Raw genomic sequence first — 12,020 nt, 5'->3', positions numbered from 1 at the left:
GTAGTCAATGTGTTGTTATGTTTTGCTTATCTGAAATTATTATTATTATTTTTTTTTATAAGGAAGGGTTATACGGTGAGGTAGAGTCATTGGAAAATTTATTGTTCAGTTGTTTCATTCATGTCTGAATCTCTGTGACCCCATTTGGGGTTTTCTTGGCAACAACATTGGAATGATTTGCCATTTCCTATTCCAGCTCATTTTATGTATGAACAAACTGAAGCAAACAGGATTAAGTAACTTGCCCAGGATCAGAAGATGAGTCTAGCCCTGGTACTGCAGCCCTGCCCTCAATAGAGGGGAAGTAACAGTGACATTAAAAAAAAAAAAAAAAGTTTTTAAGGACAAGCAAAAGAGCATCATTAAGCATTTAAAAAGAAAACAGGAAAATTCAAGAGACTTCAAGGATAGTTCTTTAGTGTACCTTTCATTGATGCATATCACAGACCACAGCCCTTCCACACATCAGTAGTTGCTTTAATGAATTGCTGCAGCTAAAAATACATTATTTGGTGATGAACTTAACTAGGCTTGCTCCTTGAAAAAACAGTTATTGGGTGCATGCTCTTAAAGCCTTTTCAGTTTAGTTGGACCCACTTGAGCTTAAGAATATAGGGACATCCGGCTTGCATTTTTTGTTTTCCTTCTCAGGTTATTTTTATCTTATTTCTAAGTCTGATTTTTCTTGTGCAGCAAAGTAACTGTATGAAGTTATTGCGCATATATTGTACTTAACATATACTTAAACATATTTAACATGCCTGTCATCTGGGGGAGGGGGTGGGGGAAGGAGGGGAAAATTTGAAACAAAAGGTTTTGCAAGAGTCAATGTTGAAAAATTACCCATGCATATAACTTGTAAATAAACTATAATAATAAAAAAAGAGAATATAAGGACATCTCCATGTGAGATGACCCATCAGAATAAGCCTGTGTAGAGACAATATCCAGTCATTACTGTTGATATCGGTAAATAGCACATCTGTACTTCATAGGATGTACCTACCTGTGTCTGCAAATAGGCTTTTCTTTGCATCCCTCTGCAGTATATTGTGCTTTTCTTCATTTTTTCCAAGTCAGCCACTGATTTTTAAGGCCACATGATTAAGAAGCTCTGCCTTCCTCTTCCTAGATCTTCCAACTCAATAACTTTTAAAATAAAGAATCTTATTTTTTTATTATATAAATCTTATATTTATTCTCAAGCACTTTTGGGAGATATAAAAGATGACCCCAGGTAAGTCACTTCATTCAATCATGTGGACTGGAGAATCTCTAAAGTTCCTTCTGACACTAATATTCTACAACTCTTTAAGATTTGATCTCTATCCTTCAAGAATTCAGAATATAGAGAGGAGACATATATATACAAAATCAGGTAATACCCAAGATGATAAATAATAAAGCATTAGATAATAGCTAATAATAATGGTTAACATTTATAAAGTTCTTTTTATTGAAGTTTTAAAATTTTTGAAACATATGCAAGGATAATTTTTTCAACACTGACTCTTGGAAAACCTTGTGTTCCAATTTTCTTCCCTTTCCCCCCACCCTCTCTTCTAGATAGCATATAATCTGATATATAGAGAGAGTTCTTACTATGTGCCAGAAAGGTTAAAACTATTATCTCTTTTGATCTTCAAAACAATCCTGAGAGATAAATGCTATTATCCCCATTTTGCAGGTGAAGTAGACAGAGGTTAGTAACATGCATAGTGTCAGATTTTGAGCTCAGGTTTTCTGACTTTAGACCCAGGCTCTCTCCGTTGTACCATCTAGCTGCCCATCATGTAAAGTGTTTAATCTTTAAATTTAAGAGACATACAAAAGTTCAAGGTGGACTGAGAGTGAGGAAAGCTTTCCTAGACAAGCTAAGTCTTGAACTTTGAAGGAAACATAAGGTTCAATCACTCAAGTCATTCAACAAATATTGAACACCTACTATGTGTACCTTCTCATTAAGAGGTATAGAGAGTATTCTCCATTTACCTGTACACTATATTTTGTGTACCTATATTGTAATTCAAGGATCTCTTATTAAGTGCTTAGTATGTGCCTGATACTTCACAAGGGACTGAAGACAAGACAAATGCAAGGAATCCTGCCGTCAAGAAGATTACATTTTATGGAGGTTTGGAGAATGGAGATAAGAGAAAATGTGCAAAAATAAGCACATAGAGAATATATTCAAAGTAAACACAAGTTAATTTAAGGAGGGATGTGAGGGAAGCTGGAGTTGGAGGGAGTACAGAAGTGATCAGGGAGAATGAGGAATACAGAAGGGCTTCATGTAGAAGATAGTGCCTGAGCTCAATCTCAAAAGAATTATGGGATTCTAAGAATTTAGGGGAGGGAATGGGAAAGAGGGAACACATTCTTGACATGGTAGAGATAGCAACATCTTCATGCTTCTTCATCCCATGTAATTCTTGATCATGTCTTCCGTGAAATCCTCCACTGAAGAATTACCTAGTACACTGGAAACTTTCTTCATGTTCTTTGGATTCATTATGGAAATGAATGCAACACTGGTTGTCCATCTGTTATTTCTTACTCTAAATGAGTGACAGACACGTTTCTTGTTTCTGTATTTATAAGAGATATAAACGTGATATAAAAGACATCATCAAGGCCAGGCCATTTTTGGCAATATGGCACAGCCTACTTATTCCCACACTGTAGCCTTTCAGTTCCTTTAGGGTACCTGCTATTTTGAAGTGCCTGTGATCGTGGCGTTTCATGATTCACAATCACATAACATCAATAGAAGAATATGGATGTCAGGAAGCTAGGCTTTGGGAACAGCTTGGGATCATTGAAAGCGCCAACTCTCTCAATTAGTCTCCCTTCAGTCTCTGAAGGACATTGAGGGTAATGATATTAAATTAACTTTCTCTTCCATCTGGTTCAGACCCCACCCAGGTGGGGAAGCCCTTTGTATTCTACATAGTGATAAATTCTTTGATTAGATTGCCTAGTGCTGGGCAATTTAGAAGTAAATCAAAGCCAAATCCCATGCATTCTTCATTTTTTTTTGGTAGTTATTAATATTTTAATTGTCTTTTTTGTGAGTGGTCATTTTCATAAAATATATAACAAAAATTCTAATAAAATATATGTTAATAAATAAACAATATTCATAATTTATTTCAGCATTTCATAACCTTTCCCATTTCAGATATCTTGAGAAGTGTTCTTTCAATGGTTTCAAAATTCTATTGCTTATAGGATGTACTTATTTTGTGTATTTCTAGCTGCTCTGTTTCATCTTTTTATAAGGACATTTTTACTTCACAAAGGATATCAGGGACAATGATATTACAATTCAAACTTCTCATTAATTGTAAACGAATCAGAGTTGAGTGTCACCCTTAAGAATACACTCTTCCAAAAGCATATAAACTGTAAGCCAATCACTGATTCATTTTTGACCTGTGAGAGTGTCACTGACCCATTTTATTGGTAATATGGTGGCATTATTAATAAAATGATTACCCAGAAACTATTTTTCCTGAATTTTAAAAATACCACAAATATGATGCAAGTATGTACATATTGTCCACAAAATTATCTGCCCATTGTGTGGCTAGCTTTAATACTTCCTAAATTGTACTTATTTTCTCTAGGCACATTATTCAGGATAGTTTGATGCCCCATTGCATTGCTAATGTCCTTAATTCCCTGTCTGCCTAGGCCCCAGAGAGATAGTGGCTATTTTATGCAAGGCATGTAAAAAGGGTTTTGGCTCTATGCAGTTTGCTTTGGAATTTCTAAGGATTAACCTAATCAACTTCCAATACAGGGTCCTGGCTCTATCCTTATCATGTTTACCTTGGTAATTAATTTACAATTCTCTTCCTTATCCCAGGGAACAGCACAGAAATACATTTAAGTCATTTAAATTGTTGAGGTCATTGCTCCCCAAGCAAAGCACCTCAAAAGTATATAGTCACCCCATAAATTCTCATTGATGAGACAGCTAGGAGAATGTTGGACTTCGGGTCAGAAAGATCTGACCTGAAATCTTGTCCCACTGTGTGATCCTGGACAAGTCACTTAATTTCTTTCAGCTTCAGTTTCCTCATCTACAAAATGGTTTTAAATTTGCCATTATTATAGCACCTACCTCAGTGTGTTGTTGTAAGAATCAAATGAGATAACACAGGTAAAATACTTCAGATCTTAAAGTGCTCCATAAATTCAAGTTATTATTATTAACAAGCATTTATTAAGTGCCTATTATGTGCCAGAAGTGGTGCTGAGGGTATAAATATAAAGAATGAAGCAACCCCTACTTCTCAAGGAACTTACATTCTGGTGGGGAGACAATACATACCTGTCTAAGTATACACAAGATAACTATAAAGAGAATCCAAAGTAGTTTGGGAGGAAGAGTGCTAGCCAGTGGGGGGACTCAGAAAAGGTGCCATGTATAAATTGGCATTTATATATTCCTTTAAGATTTTCAAAGTGCTTTATATGTGATCTCTCATTTGATCCTCACAACTCTGGGAGGTACTATTATTATCTCCATTTTACAGATGAAGAAACTGAGGCAATCAGATTGATTAGCCTTAACAAGAGCTGTCTCATTATCATACTGAGGAGAGAGGGGAGAGTGGTGATGTCAAAGAGTTTTTCTATGAGGAGGGAAACTTACTGAAAATGGCTTTGATATGAAAGGACAACAAATCCTCACCTGAGGGGGAAAGGAAAAGGAAATGTGAGAAACTTGAGGGGACAAGATTTTGAGTAGCTTTAGTGGGGAGTGGATTTGGGTATCGATTAGGAATAAAAGGATTGTCTTATTGTAACCAGAGGCAAGTTGGGGCTGGATCACTTATATTTTTAGTGTGACACTTTAGGTCTCTATTCAGTAGCACAAGATTAGGCGTGGAGCAGGCAAATGAAGAGAACAATCCAAGACCGGAATTCCACTCTGGGGAGGGACTGAGAAAGATTAAATTGAGCCTAGAAGAGAACTAGAGATTCTAGTAGATAGAGATGTGGATAAGCAATATTGAAGGCATGCATGAGAGTCAATCTGTGCAAAGATATGGGCTAAAGACTTCCTTCCTGCCTAGGACCTCTGCTGGGGCCTGCTGCTCCTATCAAGAGCACACAGCAAGTAGACTTATTCTACTACAATTCAGGGTACCTGAAAGGGAGCAGTATTGGTCCTGGATGGGGTGTTGGGCTGAGAGAAACTAAAGAATTTATCCCTGAGACAGGCAGCGAGAAGGCTCTGATAAGAGATCAATTTAGCTCCATGGTCCCACCCTCTGGGGCTGTTGTCCAGTCTGAAATCTAAGTTAGGTCAGGCCCCTAAAACCCCCTACTGTAGGGGTCTGGAGCAGTCTCACATTGTCGTGTCCTTTCAGAAATGTTCCTATGGATCATTTTTCTCTATAAAATCTACTTATGAGCCATCCCATGCCTGCAACCCTTCTTTGGGTCAGTCTGCCTCCACATAGTGTCTTTCTCCTACCCTTCCCCCAAGCCACATGGTATCTTCCCTAACTCCACTATGCTTCCCAACCTTACTTCTCCTTTTTACAGATAACTCTTTTAGGGTGCTAAGTCCCTTTCAACATTTAAGTTTTGTTATACCCCAATTAAGGATATGTCCCAATCTCATCCTGGGATTCAGCATCAAAATATGGAGTTCAGCATCAAAAGTTGGGGTTCGGTCATGTGAAGAATTCACAATGGTCATTCTTTTTGGCAAAAGGTAGATTTATTTAGGGGAATAGGTTACAGATAAAATGAAGGGATACAATAGACATCAGGAATGGTAAATATGAAATAGAGTGGGAGAGCACATGAAAGACAAGTTCCTCAGTGGAGTTGGCAATTATCCAGTAGAAAGGGAGTACCCCATGAGGTTGGGGCATGTCCTTAGCTGGCAGGCTAAATCCTGAAAGGAATTTAGCACCCTAAATGAGCTAGTTAGCTCTAAGGAGAAGTGAGAAGCACAATGGAGTTAGGGGAGATACTACATGGCAGGGATAAGGAGAAAGATATAAGGCAGAGTGCTGTGGCATCAGCCAAAGGGATAACCTATAAAGTAGATAAAATTTAAGTAGGGAAAATTTAACCTCTGGGACGTGTCTGGGATTTCTGATAGAACTCGGCTAGGTGAGACTGATCCAGACCTCTACTGAGGGTGGGTCTCAGGGGTTTGATGGAACTTGGATTTCAGACTGGTGAACTTCCCCAGAGGGTGGGATCATGAAGCTAAACTAATCTCTATCAGAGCCTTCTCCCTGTTTGCCTGAAGGCAGGTTCTCTGTTCAATACCCTATTCAGGACTTGATCCGTAAGATTGTAAAAGGTTTTAAATTTCAAAGTGGTTTATATTTTTCCTTAAAGGAAATGGGGTTACTGAAAATTTGTGAACAGGGTAATTTATGGATATACCTGTGTTTTAGGGTTATTGGTTTGGTAGTTATGTGCATGATTGGTTTGAAGAAAGATCATCTTAAGAAAGCTTAGAGAATAATGAGGCTACTTAAGGCTGGATATAAGGACTTTAAAATAGGGTGGTGACTATTGTTGAGTGGAGAGAAAAGATCAAATGTGAGAGATGTTCTAGAAACTAATTTGATAAGACTTGGAAAAATTAAATATGGGCTGTAGGGATGGTGGGTGATGCAGAGTAGTGGGTTAAGGTTAATTCCAAGCTTAAGAACCTGTGTTTTGAGAATAATGGTGAGGCCCTTGACAAATAAGTTAGAAAGAGGAATACGTTTAGGGGGAAAGTTTTTAAAAAATCACATTGTAGGTATGTTGAGTTATCCAAACTAAACACCTCCTGTTCCATTTATATTTCATGAATTTGAGACCCTTCCTATGGGTAAATAACAAAAGATGTTTAGACTATACATTAAGTTTAATCTGCCTTTTAAACATTTTCTTCATAAAGCTAGACAAACAACAAAACACTAACTAAAACCTTAATTTATACCATTTGCTGATTTCTCAGGAGTAAATCTCACACTAAAAATTTAACAATTGGCTCCCAGGGCCCTTAAGAGTTACTTGAACACATCTCTGCCTTCATTATCCTGGTTAATCTTCCCAGGATGCTTTCAAGTTATCAGTATCTTTCTTAAAATGTGGATAATTAGAACTGAACCGAAGAATTCAGATGGCTGACTGGGTCAGCATAGTATGACTAGCATCCCCTGGATGCTAGGCCTCTCTTAATGTGGCCCAAGATTATTTTAGTCTTTTCCCTGGCTACTGTATCACTAATAGACACTGAATGTAATGTGGTGTAGTAGGTAGAATTCTAGACTTGGCAGCAGAAAATTTAAACCATAACTTGAAACTGACTGGCTATATGACCCTGCAAAAGCCACTTAATTTCTTTGATCCTCAGTTTTCCTGGGAATATGATGGGATTATTAATACTGCCTTCCTTGACAAGGTCAGAAGAATCAATTGAGATGATGTAGGGTATGCTTTGCAGATGTTAAAGCAACAATGCTTATTAAAACCTTCTGTTCTCATTAGCAAACTGCTATCTAATCATACCTTCTCGATTATGACAATAATTTTTTAAATCATTCAGTCAATCAAAATGCATTTATTACCACATACTTTATGTCAGGAATTATGCTTGGGCACAAGGACAAAAATGAAGCAATTTGTGCATTCAAGAAGCTTTCATACTATTGCAAGAGACACCATATATTTGCACTACTAGCTAGAGGCATTAGAAAAGGCTTCCTATAGATGGCAAGGGATGCATGAGCTTGAGAAAAGCTAGGAATTGGAAGAGGTGGGAGATGAGGAGAGCCTGGGGGATCCCACGTGTGAGACTTTTCATCCATTCCTATTGTTTTATCTTGTTAGATTTGGTCTCATATTCTAGCTCCTTGAGATGTTTTTGGATCCTGACTGTTATCCAAAGTGTTATCTTTCTCGCCCAGCTTTGAGTCACTTGCAAATTTGATAAGCATACCATCTATATTTTTATCTAAGTCACTGAAAAAAAAAAAAAAAAAAGTTAAAGCTCCCAGGATCAAGAACAAATCTTTGTAGCCCTTCACTAGAGACTCTCTTACAACAACATATCTGATTGCACCATCATCTAACCTCTCACTGCTGTATTTTATCCACAGTAGCATGGAAGATGTCAAGTAATTTGCTAAAATCTAGATAAACTATATCTGCATCATGCTGGCTAATCTCTCAGTCCAGGAACTGTCAAAAAAGGAAATGAATTTAATCTGGGTGTGTGACTTGTTCTTGACAAAGCCCCTCTGAATTTTTATGAAGGCCTCTTCATTTTCATTAGCCATCCTTTTCATAAGATACCTTATGAGTTTTGCCAGGAATCAAAGGTAAAATGTTCTGTTTTGCAGATTCCACTCTCTTCCTAATTTTTTTTGGAAACCAGAACACCATGTGCCTCTTACTTTGTACCTGAAGAACCTCTCCTGTTCTCCATGATTTTTCCAGCAACTCCACCCTTTGAGAAGTGTTTCTTCATTTTAACAATCTTTTTCCTATTCTCAAAATCAAATCCTCAACCTCACCCTTTGAGAAGTATTTTTTCATTTTAACAATCTTTTTGATATGGACCCACACTTAACACCATATACCAAGATAAGATCAAAATGGGTCCATGATTTAGGCATAAAGAACAAGATCATAAATAGATTAGAGAAACATAGGATAGTTTACCTCTCAGACTTGTGGAGGAGGAAGGAATTAATGACTAAAGGAGAACTAGAGATCATTACTGATCACAAAATAGAAGATTTTGATTACATCAAATTAAAAAGCTTGTGTACAAACAAAACTAATACGAACAAGATTAGAAGGGAAGTAACAAATTGGGAAAATATTTTTACAGTTAAAGATTCTGATAAAGGCCTCATTTCCAAAATATATAGAGAACTGACTCTAATTTATAAGAAATCAAACCATTCTCCAATTGATAAAGTTCTTCTAAAGTTGAGTAATTGCCCAGCTTCACACAGCTAGTAAATCTCTGAGGTCAGATTTGAACTCAGGAAGATGTCTCTCTGCTGCCAAGCTCAGCACTCCATCCACTGCACCACCTAATTGTTCCTACCTAGTTATAACAATTTGCCACCACTTGGTGGCTCATACCTGCTTACATTCTAAGACTTAAGTTTGGCCCTGGACAGAAAATCATTCATACATTTACTCTCAACAAATATCAATTGTGTGTCTTCCAGGTACTCAGCACTTAATATGTGAAGAGCTGTTTTGCTTCAGCAGGGCTTCAACTCAGATGGTGGAAAGCTTGCTTGTGATCTTTCCCTCTTGCAGCCCAAACTGTCTGCCTAAGGGATGTGACCTTTTATTTTTACTGCATTATTTGTCTGAGTTCTTTATTCCTGCTTAGTCCTATGACTGTTTCTCCCAGTCTGATTTCTTTGAATTTGCTTCCTGACCTGTCTAATTTAGAATTGCTTGCCAGGTGCTCCTCCTTTGGAGTTAAATTCCAGTCTGGTCCCTCTTCTCTCATCCTGTCCCATCACCACCCAAGTCTTGACATGACATTTTGTGCTCAAAACATTTTTGGAAAGGAACATTAGTCAATACCTGCCACTTCTTTTTGACCTCTCACTGTCAGGCTTTCATCCTATGTTCAACCACTTTAGGTCAAATACAGTATATTTCTCTTTCTGTCTGCCTCCTCCCCCTTTTAACCACTCTGCTGTATGTAACACTCTCAGCAACCTACTTTCCCCTGAAATTCTAGTTTTTTTTTTTTGCTTCTGTGACTATGTGCTTGTGCTCCTCAGAGCTGAAATGAAAAATTCTGGGCCCAAAACATTTGCCCCAGTGTGTCAGGAGCAAAGAGGATCAGTGGTGGGGATAGCAACACATAGAGCAGTCAGAGAGAGAGGGAGGAGGGGAAAATGGAAAAACTAATTTGGGTGCAATCATGCCTGGAAAAGAAGTGACCAGTCTCCCAGAATTCAGCTCTTCTGTTATTTTTGCTGTGGGGGAAATCAGACCTTAGCAGAAAGGACCTACAGTGATAAGACCCTGGGATGGGGTGGGGTTAGGCAGTGGAACACCTGAAAATGGTCAAAAAGAAAAATTGAGTCCCTCTGCTGGTAGGTATCTTGGGGCAAAGCCCCCAAAGCCTATGATTGCTCTGCTCCTCCTTATCTCTTTTTCTATCTCATTTTCTTCCTGTTGGATATCCCTCTTCCCAGAGATTCTTTCTCTCAAATTACCATCTCTTGGTTTCTTTCAAGTTCCCCTAAAATCCTATTATTACCAAGAAGCCTTTTCCTTTTCTCCTTATTGCTAGTGCTTTCTGAGATTATCTCAAATTTATCCTGCATGTATCACATTTGTGCATAGTTGTTTCCTTATTAGACTGCCAACTCTTTGAGGGAAGGGAATTTTTTTTTTTTTTACTTTCTTTGTAACCCTAGTACTTCACACAGTTCCTGGCATACCATAGGTGCTTAATGCTTGACTGATTGGCTCTTCCTTTGTACTGTCAACTATGTTTGTCTTAATTAGCCCACTGTTTTAGGTTGTCTTTTATGGTGGAGCCCATCTTTTCATATAGCATAAATTAACCTCTGTATTTGAAATATTGTCATCTATGGACTTCATTCTTTTATCCTTTATTATCTTGGATACATATTTCTTCTAATGGTCCCCTCATTCTCAATTACTTATCTTGAAACTCTGAAGTTATCTTTCATTTTTTTTATTCATTCCTTGTACCAATTAGTCAATAAACCCTGTCAACATTTACTTTCTAACAGCCTTTATATTTATCCTTTCATCGTTGAAGAGAAAATCATTTTATTAATGCCTTCTTTGTTATAATCAAGTTATTTTGGAGAAAAAAACTAAAAGCCTCCATCTCCCACTTGAATCATCTTCAACAAATAAAATAAGTAGAACCATCCAGTTCAATGACTATACTTGGCAATTTCAACATCCTGCGCCAGTTGAATTTTCCCTCCCCTCATTACTTCTCTTCACCTTTGAGGGAGGAGTCAAGTTTTATCATCTATTCTCCTGGTCCATCAGTGTTTTTCCATTTGTCCATAGTTCAGCTTCATGCTAGTGATCCTTTCATTGTTTTCTCCTTTCTGCTTATTTCACTCTGTATCAGTTCAGAACTCTCCCTATTTTTCTGAATTCCTCATATTCATCACTTCTTGCTACATAATAATATTTCATTAAATTGATATCCTATAGTTTTTTCTAGTTATTTCTCCATAGATGAACACTGACTTTTATTTCTTTGTTTCTAGTTCTTTTCTACTCCCAAAAGGTGCTGCTATAAGTATTTTGGCATTTATCAGGTCTTTGTTTCTATATTTGAATTCCTTGAAGTATCAACCTGGTAATAGAATCATGAAGTCAATAGATATGGACATTTTACACATTTTTCTTTTCTAAATTCAAAATCAATATCCAGATGGATATCCAAATATGGATAGTTCCACCAACAGTGTATTATTGTGCCTGTCTTCCCACAACTACTCCAACATTAACTGTTCCTATTTTTGATCTTTGCCAATTTGCATGGTAAGGTTAAAAACTCAGATTTGCTATAATTTATATTTTTCTATTAATGATTTAAAATATGTTTTCAATTAATCTCTTATACGGTGAAGTCCCTTTGAAAACTGTATATAACCTATGACCCCTTGGAATTCTTGGTATTATATATTTGTTAGCTACTCAATATGAGCAGCCAGACAGCACAATGGATAGTATGCCATAGCTGGAGTCAGAAAGAACTGAGTACAAATTTGACCTCACATACTTATTTGCCATGTGACTCTGGGCAACTCACTTAATCCTGTTTGCTTCAGTTTCCTCATCTATAAAATGAGCCCAAGTAAATGGCCAATCACTCCAGCATCTTTGCCAAGAAAGCCCCAAATAGGGCCACAAAGAGTCCAAAATGACTTAACATCAGTAAACATTTATTTAATGCCTAGTAAGTGCCAGGCAGTGTGCAAAGCACTATAATACAAAAGAGAGGTACT

Source organism: Sminthopsis crassicaudata, chromosome 4, assembly GCF_048593235.1.
Source record: "Sminthopsis crassicaudata isolate SCR6 chromosome 4, ASM4859323v1, whole genome shotgun sequence".
NCBI lineage: Eukaryota > Metazoa > Chordata > Mammalia > Dasyuromorphia > Dasyuridae > Sminthopsis > Sminthopsis crassicaudata.
This window is presented reverse-complemented; position numbering follows the sequence as displayed.